Below are 12,822 nucleotides of genomic sequence, written 5' to 3'. Positions count from 1 at the left end.
ATCCTTGTCAGCATTTGGGGTTGTCACTGTTTTATTTTAAGTACACTATCTAGTGAGTGTGTAGTATTATCTCGTCCAGGTTTTAATTTGCATTCTCGTAATAGCTGGTGTGTAATATCTTTTCATGTGCTTATTTGGCATCTATATGTGTCTTCCAAGAAATGTCTCCTATTCTTTGATTCTTTTCTAATGGGATTTTTAAAAACATGTTTTTTTAATATTTATTTTTTAGTTTTAGGTGGACACAATATCTTTATTTTATTTTTATTTGGTGCCGAGGATTGAATCCAGTGCCTCACGCATGCAAGGATAGAGTGCTACCACTTGACCCACATCCCCAGCTCCAAAAAATGTTGAGTTTTGAGCTCTTTATATATTCTAGATACTAATCCTTTATTGGTTATGTGCTATGTAGATACCCATTCTGTAGTTTATCTTTTCCTTATGGGCTTTCACAGAAGAAAATATTTTTAAAAAATATTTATTGTTTAGTTTTAGGTGGACACAATATTTTATATTTATGTGGTGTTGAGGATTGAACCCAGTGCCTCATTCATGCTAGGCAAGCATTCTACAACTTAGCCACAACCCCAGCCCATCAGAATAAAATATTTTTTATTTTTATCAATTTTCCATTTATGGATTGTGCTTTTAGTATCAAGTCTAAGAACTGCCTAGCCCCACATCTCAGAGATTTCTTCTATTTTGTTTTCTACAACTTTTGTAGGTTTACATTTTATAATTAAGTCTATAATTATGTTTGTACGAATTTTTAAATAAGTTGTGAGGTTTAGGTTGAGATTCCTCTCTTTGCCTGTGGATGTCCAATTGCTGCAGCACTATTTGTTGAAAAGGCTGTCTTTCCTCTCTAGAATTTGCTTTTGCACCTTTGTAAAATCAGTTGAGCCTATTTGTATGGGTCTATTTCTAGATTAATTTGTTAATGTAATTGGATTTGAGGAGAGTACAGAACTGAGCCTTTGCCACCATCTTGCTTGCTTTGCCTCTTGCATGCTTGGAAAAGTCCTTGGTTTATTCTTAAGGTTTTTGTTGTTATCTTTTTTTTTATCTTGGAAGATTGTTTTTTATCTGTTAATCAAAGGGGACAAATGTAGAAATGTGCAATGTATGCAATAATCTGATTACTACCTGCTTTTCCAATTTATCTAATATATATTTATGGATTTTAATTATTTTTTGTGAAAAGAGTCCCCAAATGTTTAAGTGAATGTGGCAGTGCAATTGCTTTTGGAAATCTGTGAAAGGAATTTTTTTCTGTCATCTGGATTAACCCAACAGAGAAATTTTCAAGATTATTTTTTTCCTACAAGGAAAATTCTCTTTTAAGTTTTTCATCTTTGAAGTTTGGAACTTTAATCTAGTTTTTTGCATCCAATTCAATAAAAGATCAATCCACCTCACTGACAAATCTATGAAATTTACTGATTTATTGAAATCTTATTTGAACAGCTTTCAGAGATTTCTGTGAAATTTTAGCTGAAAGTATTCCCATTCTTCCTTCAGAGCAGCATTTTAAGGAACATTCTACTTTTGAAAGTTAAGCATCATATAATTTTGTAGTCTTATATTTCTGTTTTGAATATAGTCAATGAATATGAATATGTTAAATGAAAAGTATATGCTCATAAGTAATATTCTGTCTATGAATCTATTTTGCTTATGAATATATTTAGTATAAAACTATCTTCCTGTTATGTGTATGTTCTTAAGTTGTTTTTTAGTCAACTGGTTGGCTTCCTTCCACAGTCAAGTCTTACTTAATACAAGGGCTTAGGAATAACTCAGTGTAGAGCGCTTGCTTAGCATGTACGAGCCTCTAGGTTGGATTCCCAGACCATAAAGATAATGATGTGTTTATACATTAAGGTAGAAGATCTGTATTTTTCAGCTGGGAGCAGTGGCTCATGCCTGTGATACCAGCAACATGGGAACCTGAAGCAGGAGGATTGCAAATATGAGGCCTACCTGGGTAGATTAGTGAGACCCTTTCTCAAACTAGAAAGTGCAAAGGGCTGGGGATGTAGCAGAGTGGCAAAGTGCCCAATGCTTAAAACAACAATAAACAACTTCATTTTTCCACTAATGGAGTAATTACTCAAAAGTTGAGAGATTTTCCTATTAAAAATTATTTTTAGCCTTAAAATTCATCTTATTAATTTGCCTTAATAGCATTTTCATTTATTGATTTCTTTCTGTTAATCATGCTATAGATATTTTGTGTAAGAGCATACTATTAGCCTAAGAAGTAAGCATTTCTTTATATAATATGTAATATACAACAATATTTTGCTAAAAATGAAAGATTATAGTTCTGTATAATGTTTTTGAGACACAGGTACACTGATAACAAAGGTAAAGCAAATTGACTGTAAAAAAATTTAAACTTAAAACAATGGAAGGGAAGGAACAGTATAGAAAAAGTATGGCAGCAGTATGATAGACAAGAATGATATCTTTATGGTATTGTATTGCTGGTTTTTTTTCATGATTTGCAAAATCCAGGAAAACTCCAATGAATAATAGATAAAATAAAAAACAATTTATAGAAGAAAAATGTTCATCCCCTGTTAATTAAACACAAAATACTATGGCAACCCAGGAACAGTTTTTTTAACCTTATCAAATCAGTAAAAATACAAAATTAAGTAAAAATTCATTGCTGGTGAGGGGGAAAAAGGAGAATAGGCAATTATTCTCCATATGTATTGCTGATGGGAATATGGTATTTTTTTTTTCTATTTTTTAAAAATACTTATTTTTTAGTTGTAGTTGGATACAGTACCTTTATTTGTTTTTAGGTGGTGCTGAAAAGGGATCCCAGGGACTCGTATGTGCTAAGCAAGTACTCTACCACAGAGCCATAACCTCAACCCTATTTTTTTCTTTTAAAAAATTGAAGTATAATATAAAAATGAACATATGCCTTTGTATATTAATTTTTACAAATGAAATATATTTGACCACCATTCTGATAAATAAACAGGATATTACTGGCACCTCTGTGCTCTTTCCAGTATCTAACACAGAAAATAAATATCCTGGCTGATTGCTGAGCCATGTGTATATGACTAGTTTTAGTTGGTACCCCTGGTTTCCCAAGTTTATATTCACACCACCAGTTAAGTGTGTGTTCCAGTTCTACTTCTCACAATTATGCTTTTGAAAAGCAATTTGACAGAATGTTTCAAGGGCCATAAATATGTTCATAATAGTGTGTCTGGAAATTTTGCTAGTTAAAAGATAGAGAAAGATATGTGCACGGAAACATTTATTGAAGCGGACTAAATCTGGCCTGCTGTGACCCCAAACTATTCATTGTCTGTGGCTACTTTTGTGCTACAATGGCAGGATTGAACAGTTATGATAGAGACTTTGCAAAACAGAAAATATCTGACCCTCTCCAGAAAACATTTGCTGCCTCCTGTTCTACAGCATTACTTGTACTGAAAGATTGGTGGTAACCAATATACCCATCCATAGGGTACTGATTATATAAGTTATTGTGGAATTGGATATAGCCATTGACAAAGGTTGATTGTGGAGATTATTCAGCTAGAAAATATTGGGCAATTGCCATGTATTAGGTACTTTTTCTAGATACTGGGAAATCAGCAAAGACAAAAATAGCTGCCCTTATAGAACTTTGGTTTGAATAGGGAAAATAGAGAATAATCAAGATAAATAAGTAAAATAACATATAAAGAATAAGTGATAAGGGCTGGGTGGTAGCTCAGTGGTAGAGTGCTTACCTAGCATGTGTGAGGCACTGCTTCCATCCTCAGCACCACATAAAAATAAATAAAATAAAGGTATCATGTATGTCTACAACTAAAAATATTTTAAAAAAGAATAAGTGATCAAGAAAAAAGGCAGGGAAAAGGGATAGGATGAGGGCTTGACATTTTAGATAGTGTTGGCAAGAAAAATCTCACTGAGAAAGTGACTTTAGAGTGAGGGCTTGATGTTCAAGTGTCTGGAGGAAGAGCATTTGAAACAAAGGGAACAGAAGTACAAAGGGCCAGTTAGGAATGCGCCTGATGTGTTCTTGAAACAGCAGGGAGTCAAGGATTACATCAGTGTGAAGGGGACAGTAGTAGCAAGAAGCTGGACGGGTGATTGGTGATGGGGTAAGGAAGCCAGACCATGTAGAACCTTATAGCAAAATGAAAAATTCCTGTCTAAACTTTTCAAGTAGTGAAGAGAAAAAAGGATAACTTTTAGGTCCTCCATTTTCCCTCCCTAATCAGGAAATGATTTCAAGCCATGCCTAAGGAAAAGATTGGAAGAAAATGTCCTAAAATATTAACAGTATTAATATACTACAGTTATGAATCACACGTATTTTCTTTTGTTGTGTTAGTCACAACAAAATACCTGGGGGGACCTAATTCCTGAGAAAAACAACTTAAAGGAAGACATATTTATTTTGGTCTCCTAGTTTCAAAGGTTTCTATCTGTAGTTACATGGCCTATTGCATGGGTCTGTGGTGAAGCATAACATCTTGGCCAGGAGGGTGTGGCAGAGCAAAACTTCTCACCTTGGTAGCTAAGAAGCCAGCGGGGCGCAGGTGGCCCTGACCAAATACAGCCTTCAGGCATGCATGCACATCAGCTCATCAACCTCCACCTCCCCAAATTTCCATAAACTTCCAATGGTGCTACAGAAGAAATTGAGTACTTTATTTATTTGGTACCAGGAATTGAACCCAGGGGCGCTTAACCATTCAGGCACATCCCTTCTAAATATTTTATTTAGAGACAGTGTCTTGCGAGTTACTAAAAGCTCAAGCACAGTGTCCAGTCCAGGCAGCCCTAGGAGAAAGAGCACTTGCTTCCTGGAGCAGTCAGGAACTTTGCTTTTGAAGTATTTAGGTCAGGTGGTAAAGAGCATGATTTATACAGACACATAGTGTCATGAAGGGGGATCAAATAGAGAGGGGTGAGTGTGGTGTAACCCTATCTTTTGAAGTATGCCACCAAAATTCTGGTATTTGAGTCCCCTAATCTCAGAGGGTAAAGACCACTGAACTCACAATAATGGACATACTTAAGAATGAACAATTTTTAAATAAAATGAGTTCATTTTTTAAATGTATGGTAAAGGTTTTGTTAAAATTTGAAGTATGGGAAAGGTGAAATTTAACTTATAGAATACTCTAACAATTTGTGAAAACAAATATTAGCTTACTTTTGTTTGTGTAGTTACGAATAATTTTGTATTTGTAGTGTGTTCCTGGTGTATTTTGTGTTTGTTACCACTAAGGGATTGCACAAAATTCTGTTACTTTTTGTTGGGAAAAATGAAGTATTTTTTACAATGTTATTTATTTATTTAGCACTAAACCTTTACAATTTTTACTTGTTCAGCTTTTCCCCTTTCCCTTTTTTTCCTCCCCTTTCATATAGTTGGATAAATACAGATAGTCTGCATGTTTCTGCCACAGTAGCTTAATAAGAAAGTTGTTGCCTTCCTTGCAGACTCATGGCTTATAATATAGGATTTTTTGTGTGTATATTAATTCTGAATAGAAGCTGAGATTAAGCTTAACTAGAGGTGTGGTAGTTTTGGTGGTAAATTCCTAACAAACAGGTCTCAGATATTTTCATATTCAGTAGTTATTGATATTGTAGCAACTGTGGTATTTAATTGAACCTGAAAGTCACTTGGAATTTTCCTACTCCAGTATAATAGCCCTCTGACAAGTTTTTTTTTTTAAGTGCAATGCAATATTTATGATTTAAGCAAATAGCTAAGCTATTTAGATACTTTTAAGGTTTGAGGTAAGAATTGGGAGACTTTTAGAGCATTTGGGGGGTACATGAAGCAAAGCCATTTGTTTTCGTAGCCCCTCATGAATTAAATTCTGAATTAGTCTCTTTCCCACCTCTGCTGATAAACCAGGTTCTGGTCCAAAAAGTGGCATATGACTTGGATTCCCCATAAGATCTTTGCCAGTAATTCTTTTTTAAGGCTTAGGTTATACATCATCTGCACATAAGAATGCTCAAGAAGGATATGTGGAATCGAAGGTTTTAAGCAATCACTGTGATTATTTCAGTTTGACTTTTTCAAATGGAAATTTTTGTTCTGTGTTATACATGTGCAGCACCAAGGGAACTAAATATGTACCTATTGGGATATCACTTACACTTTTTATATCCGTAAGATCAAAATGTGACTCTGGGATGCTTTATCTTTTAGCTTTACTCAGTAATTCTTAATCTTTTCATGTTTTTTTTTTTTCTTTTACCCTTTGAGAATTGGGTAACATCTTTGACTCTTCTCAGAAAATGCACATCTGTACATATAACATACAGGTTTGTATTCATTTTAGGAAATATGAGGACTTCCCTGATGTATTATGCTAACAGTCTTTATTTTGTGTGTTTGCATTTCAGCATATGATTTTCCCAAGGATAGATACTTTTAAGGTTTGAGGTAAGAATTGGGAGAGTAAGTGTCTGAAAATTTTATTTTTTTTGAGGGAGGAGAGATTAACATGATATCTTTCCATCAGAAATCCATTTAATTTTTTTTTTCTGGAAAAATATGAAGTTGTTTTGCAGTGTTGTGTGTGGTTAAATCATTCTTCTGCAATGTATATTATGGAAAAATAGTCTCACTACTAGTGTGTTCACAAAGGTGGTCTAGTAAGGGAAAATTAAAAAGCTTAAATTCTGGGCTGGGGTTGTGGCTCAAGCGGTAGCGCGCTCGCCTGGCATGCGTGCGGCCTGGGTTCGATCCTCAGCACCACATACCAACAAAGATGTTGTGTCCGCCGAGAACTAAAAAAAAAAATAAATATTAAAAATTCTCTCTGTCTCTCCTCTCTCACTCTCTTTTAAAAAAAAAAAAAAAAAAAGCTTAAATTCTCATTTTCATTGCTAAGGGAATAAAGAGGGAGAATTCATTATGTTAAGCATTACAAATAAGCATGTATTAAAGCAGCTACATATGATGATGGCATATTGTCAGAATACCCCAAGAAAGATAATTTGCATGGAAGATGATTATTCAGTAGGGCTTTAATTTACAAGAGCATTCCACTATTTAATTGAGCCCTTTTACACACACTGCTTCACTTCAATGGCTTGCATTTGCTCCCTGCATATGTACAATGCCATAAGGGTGGTTAAAATCCAATTCAGTGTAGCTGGAAGGTGAAACAACAGCTGAACGTCATGTCATGAAAATATACATTATTAAACATCTATGGATTGATTTTAAAATCAGTTTTATGTTGGCTGGTTTGCGCTATAAAGCTGATTGTCTAATTTTTTTTCCTAATAAGATTTTTATATAAGATTATTTGGCTCTGTTGGCCACTAGTCAGTGTTTATGGTTCCATTATTATTATTATTATTTTACTTTGGTAAAAAAAAATTTACCTATACTTTTGTGAAATAAGCAAACAGTCTGAATTCATAGTTCTTACACAAAGAACATTATTTGGTCATAAAAAAGGTACTAAAATAAATATTTCAACAGATAGCTGACTTGTCTTTAAAGTGCTAAGAAGGCTCGGGGTGTGTAGCTCAGGGGTAGAACATTTGCCTAGCACATATGAGGCACTGGGTTCGATCTTTAGCACCACATAAAAATAAATAAAATTAAGGTATTATATCCCTCTACAACTAATTTTTTTTTTAATCTCAGAAATTGGTGCTGAGAAAGATAATTTGTGCTAAGAATACTTATTTATTTGGTACTGAGTTTGAATCTGGAGACATTTTCCCACTACATATCCCACCCCGTTTTTCTTTTTTTTCCCCTATATATTTTTTTTAAAATTATCTACACATGACATTACAATGATCTTGGCAATTCAAACATTTGTATCATTGGGGTATAATTTCTCATTTTTCTAATTGTACAGATTGCGGAATCACACTGGTCATAGAGTCACCTATATACATACATCAATCATAATGTCTATTCTATTCTGCTGCCCTTCCTATCCCCCCTACTCCTCCCCTCTTCTCCCATCATTTCTCTCTATCCACTCTAATGTGACACACTTTTTTTTCTTTTTCTCATCACAACGTCATATATGTATTCTGTATAACGATGAAGTTCTCCTTCCATCTTCCGTGCAACTCCCCTTCTCCCTCTTTTTCCCTCCCACCTCTCTTCCCTATTTAGTGGTAGTCTTCTTCTCATGCTCTTCCTCCCTATCCCATTTTGAGTCACCCCCCCCCCCTTATATCAGAGAAGACATTCGGTGTTTGTTTTTTAGGGATTGGCTAACTTCACTTAGCATAATCTGCTCTAATGCCATCCATTTCCCTGCAAATGCCATGATCTTGTTATTTTTTAGTGCTGAGTAATATTCCATTGTGTATAAATACCACATTTTTTAATCCATTCATCTATTGAAGGGCATCTAGGTTGGTTCCACATTCTAGCTATTGTGAATTGTGCCGCTATAAACATTGATGTGGCTGTGTCCCTGTAGTATGCTCTTTTTAGGTCTTTTGGTATAGTCCGAGAAGGGGAATAGCTGGGTCAAATGGTGGTTCCATTCCCAGCTTTCCAAGGAATCTCCATACTGCTTTCCAAATTGGCTGCACCAATTTGCAGCCCCACCAGCAACGTATGAGTGTACCTTTTCCCCCACATCCTCGCCAGCACTTACTGTTGTTTGACTTCATAATGGCTGCCATTCTTATTGGAGTGAGATGGTATCTTAGAGTAGTTTTAATTTGCATTTCTCTGATTGCTAGAGATGGTGAGCATTTTTTCATGTATTTATTGATTGATTGTATATCCTCTTCTGAGAAGTGTCTGTTCAAGTCCTTGGCCCATTTGTTGATTGGGTTATTTGTTTTTTTGTTGTTTAACTTTTTGAGTTCTTTGTATACTCTAGAGATTAGAGCTCTATCTGATGTTTGAGGGGTAAAAATTTGTTCCCAGGATGTAGGCTCCCTATTCACCTCACATATTATTTCTTTTGCTGAGAAAAAAGTTTTTAGTTTGAATTTGTCCCATTTGTTGATTCTTGTTTTATAGGTGTCTTATTAAGGAATTTGGGGCCTGCCCCCACGTGATGAAGATTAGGGCCAACTTTATCTTCTATTAGACACAGAATCTCTGGTCTGATTCCTAGCTCCTTGATCCATTTTGAGTCTGCTTTTGTGCATGGTGAGAGAAAGGGATTCAATTTCATTTTGTTGCATATGGATTTCCAGTTCTCCCAGCACCCTTTGTTGAAGATGCTATCCTTTCTCCATTGCATGGTTTTAGCACCTTTGTCTAATATAAGGTAGTTGTAATTTTGTGGATTTGTCTCTGTGTCCTCTATTCTGTACCATTGGTCTACCAGCCTGTTTTGGTGCCAGTACCATGCTGTTTTTGTTACTATTGCTCTATAGTATAGTTTAAAATCTGGAATCGTGATACCACCAATTTCACTCTTCCTGCTTAGAATTACTTTAGCTATTCTGGGTCTCTTATTTTTCCATAATTTTTCCAGATGAATTTCATGATTGCTTTTTCTATTTCTGCAAGGAATGTCATTGGGATTTTGATGGGAATTGCATTGAATCTGTAAAGTGCTTTTGGTAATATGGCCATCTTAATAATATTAATTCTACCAATTCATGAGCAAGGTAAATCCTTCCATCTTCTAAGGTCTTCTTCTATTTCTTTTTTCAGGGTTCTGTAGTTTTCATCGTATAGATCTTTCACCTCTTTTGTTAGGTTGATTCCCAGGTATTTTATTTTATTTTTTTGAGGATATTGTGAATGGAGTAGTTGTTCTCATTTCCATTTCAGAGAATTTGTCACTGATATACAGGAATGCCTTTGATTTATTGGTATTGATTTTATATCCTGCCACTTTGCTGAATTCATTTACTAGTTCTAGAAGTTTCTAGGTTAAACTTTTTGGTCTGTTAGGTATAGGATCATGTCATCGGCAAATAATGCTAATTTAAGTTCTTCTTTTCCTATATTTATGCCTTTAATTTCTTTAGTCTAATTGCTCTGGCTAGTGTTTCAAGAACTATGTTGAATAGAAGTGGTGAGAGAGGGCATCCCTGTCTTGTTCCAGATTTTAAAGGGAATGCCTTCAATTTTCCTCCATTTAGAATGATGCTGGCCTGAGGCTTGGCGTATATAGCTTTTACCATGTTGAGGTAGTTTCCTGTTATCCCTAATTTTTCTAGTATTTTGAACATAAAGCGATGCTGTATTTTGTCGAATGCTTTTTCCGCATCTATCGAGATGATCATATGGTTCTTATCTTTAAGTCTATTGATGGGGTGAATTACATTTATTGATTTTCGTATATTGAACCAGCCTTGCATCCCCCTTTTGTTTTTTTTTTTTTTTTTTTTTTTTTTTTACTGGTACATTATAGTTATACAGAATGATGGGGTTGATTGTTACATATTTGTACATGCACACAATATAAAAATATAATTTGGCCAATATCACTCCAGAACACTTTCCCCCCCCCCTCCCTTCCTCCCACCCCCTGGGCCCTTTCCTCAACTGGTTTCCCTTTGATTTTCATGAGATTTGCCTCCACTGTTCTTTTCCTTTTCCTTTTTTTTTTTTTTAATTTGTTCTTTTTAGTTACACATGACAATAGAGTACATTTTGGTAGTATGCATGCATGTAATATATCTTATTCTGATTAAGGACCCAGTCTTGTGGATATATGTGATGGTGGGATTCACTGTGGTGTATTCATATATGTACATAGGAGAATATGTTCAATTTTTCCACTGTCTTTCTTTTTCCTATCCCCTCCTTTCCCTTCGTCTAATCCTCTGAGTATCTGTTCATCTCCACCCCCATTTATTGTGGGTTAGCTTTCACATATCAGAGAAAATATTTGCCCTTTGGTTTTTGGAGACTGGCTTATTTAATTTAGCATGCTAAGTCTCCAGATCAATTCATTGACTGGCAAATATCATAAAGTCATCCTTCTTTATGACTGAGTAATATTCCATTGTGTATATACATATATACACACCACCATTTCTTTATCCATTCATCTGTTGATGGGCATCTAGGTTGGCTCCATAGCTTAGTTAGTGTGAATTGTGCAGTATATTAATTGATATGGCTGTATCACAGTAGTATGCTGATTTTAAAATTCTTTGGAATTATAGTAAGGAGTGTGGGATAACTGGGTTAAATGGTGGTTCCATTCCTAGTTATTTGACCCAGCGCCCCTCTCCTTTATTTTGGATAGTGGGGATTGAACTCGGGGGCACTTGAACACTGAGTCACATTCCCAGCCTTATTTTGTGTTTTATTTAGAGAGGTCTCACTGAGTTGCTTAGCACCTGTCTTTTGCTGTGGCTGGCTTTGAACTTGTGATCTTTTTACCTCAGTCTCCTGAGCCTCTGGGATTACAGATATGTGCCACTGTGCCCAGTCAGCCATAAGAATTTTTTAAAAAATTTTTAGTTGTAGATGGACACAGAACCTTTATTTTATTTATTTATTTTCATGTGGTGCTGAGGATGAAACCTAGGTTTTCACACATGCTAGGCAAGTGCTTTATCACTGAGCTACAACCCACCCTCATAAGAATTTTTTAAAAATATTTTTTATCTTTTAGTTGTAGTTGGACACAATACCTTTATTTCACTTATTTTTATGTGGTGCTGAGGATTGAACCCAGGGTCTCGAATGTGCAAGGTGAGCGTTCTACCACTTGCTGAGCCACATCCCAGCCTCCTCATAAGAATTTTTAGAAAGGATAGTATAGATGTTTAATGTCTTCTTTGTCCTCAGAATAGTGTGTAGAAAAGCTTTATCATAGAGAAGAGGTTTTGGATGAACCTGGGACAAACTCTTTGTGGACATTTCTTCCTTGAGACATTTAAGATAAACATGGTTGTGAGAAGCCAATAGCCAGACCTATTCTTTTTTTTTTTTTAATTTTTTTTCCTAGTTGTAGTTAGACAGAATACCTTTATTTTATTTATTTATCTTTATGTGGTGCTGAGAATCGAATCCAGCGCCTTGCAAGGCGAGTGCTCCACCACTGAGCCACAATCCCAGCCCCCAGGCCTATTCTTAATGAGGAAACACTGAGGATATGTGCCAGTAAGGAAACATTGAAGGCCCGCAGATTAAATCTGAAACAAGAAAAGATGTCTGTGATGACCATTGTTTTAGGGGTCCCATCAGTGTGGTAAGATAAGAGAAGAAAAAGAGATACAGATATTGGAAAGAAAGCCTTATATTGATCACCATTTGCAAAAATAGTGATGGATTAGAGGAAATGAACATTTTTGAGAATAAGATGAAAGTCCAAAGTGGAGGGAGGGGAGATTGAAATATTCTCTGTTGTGTGCCTGCCATGTTTTTGGTGAATGATGTCTTTCTGCTGAAAGTGGAAAGGTTGAGGATGAAATTGTGCAAGTAAGAGGCATGGGAGGAAAGAATTTGGAACAGCTGTTACAATTTTTAAAAAATTACTTGGGGGAGCTGTGGCTGTGGCTCAGTGGTAGAATGCTTGCCTCGCATGTGCAAGACCCTGGGTTTGATCCTCAGCACCACATAAAAATAAAGAAGTGAAATAAAAGTATTGTGTCCAACCACAACTAAAAAATAAATATTTAAAAAAGATTACCTGGAATAACTCCAAGAGTTCAACTGAGAGTAAATATGAAGACATTGGAATCAGCCAGTAGAGGAGGTTGGTCCCTGTGAGTCAGGATGGCTTCTGGATTCTGTGAGCATAAGCAGTGCCTGAGCTGTATGTGTGCAACTTAGTAAACAACTTGAGTGGTTAAAGGAGTTGGTTCAGCCCCTTCCACAGGGGTTTGCTTCTGAGC

General features: G+C 35.6%; 1 protein-coding gene across 2 annotated transcripts in view; it reads left to right on the top strand.

Annotated features, from left to right (window-relative positions):
• Window positions 1–12,822, top strand: part of KIAA1958 — a 142,969-nt gene that overhangs the window by 13,250 nt on the left and 116,897 nt on the right. The gene's annotated exons all lie outside the window — the stretch shown is intronic.

The sequence above is a fragment of the Spermophilus citellus genome (genome assembly GCF_964194105.1).
Source record: "Spermophilus citellus genome assembly, chromosome: 2".
NCBI lineage: Eukaryota > Metazoa > Chordata > Mammalia > Rodentia > Sciuridae > Spermophilus > Spermophilus citellus.
This window is presented reverse-complemented; position numbering and strand designations above follow the sequence as displayed.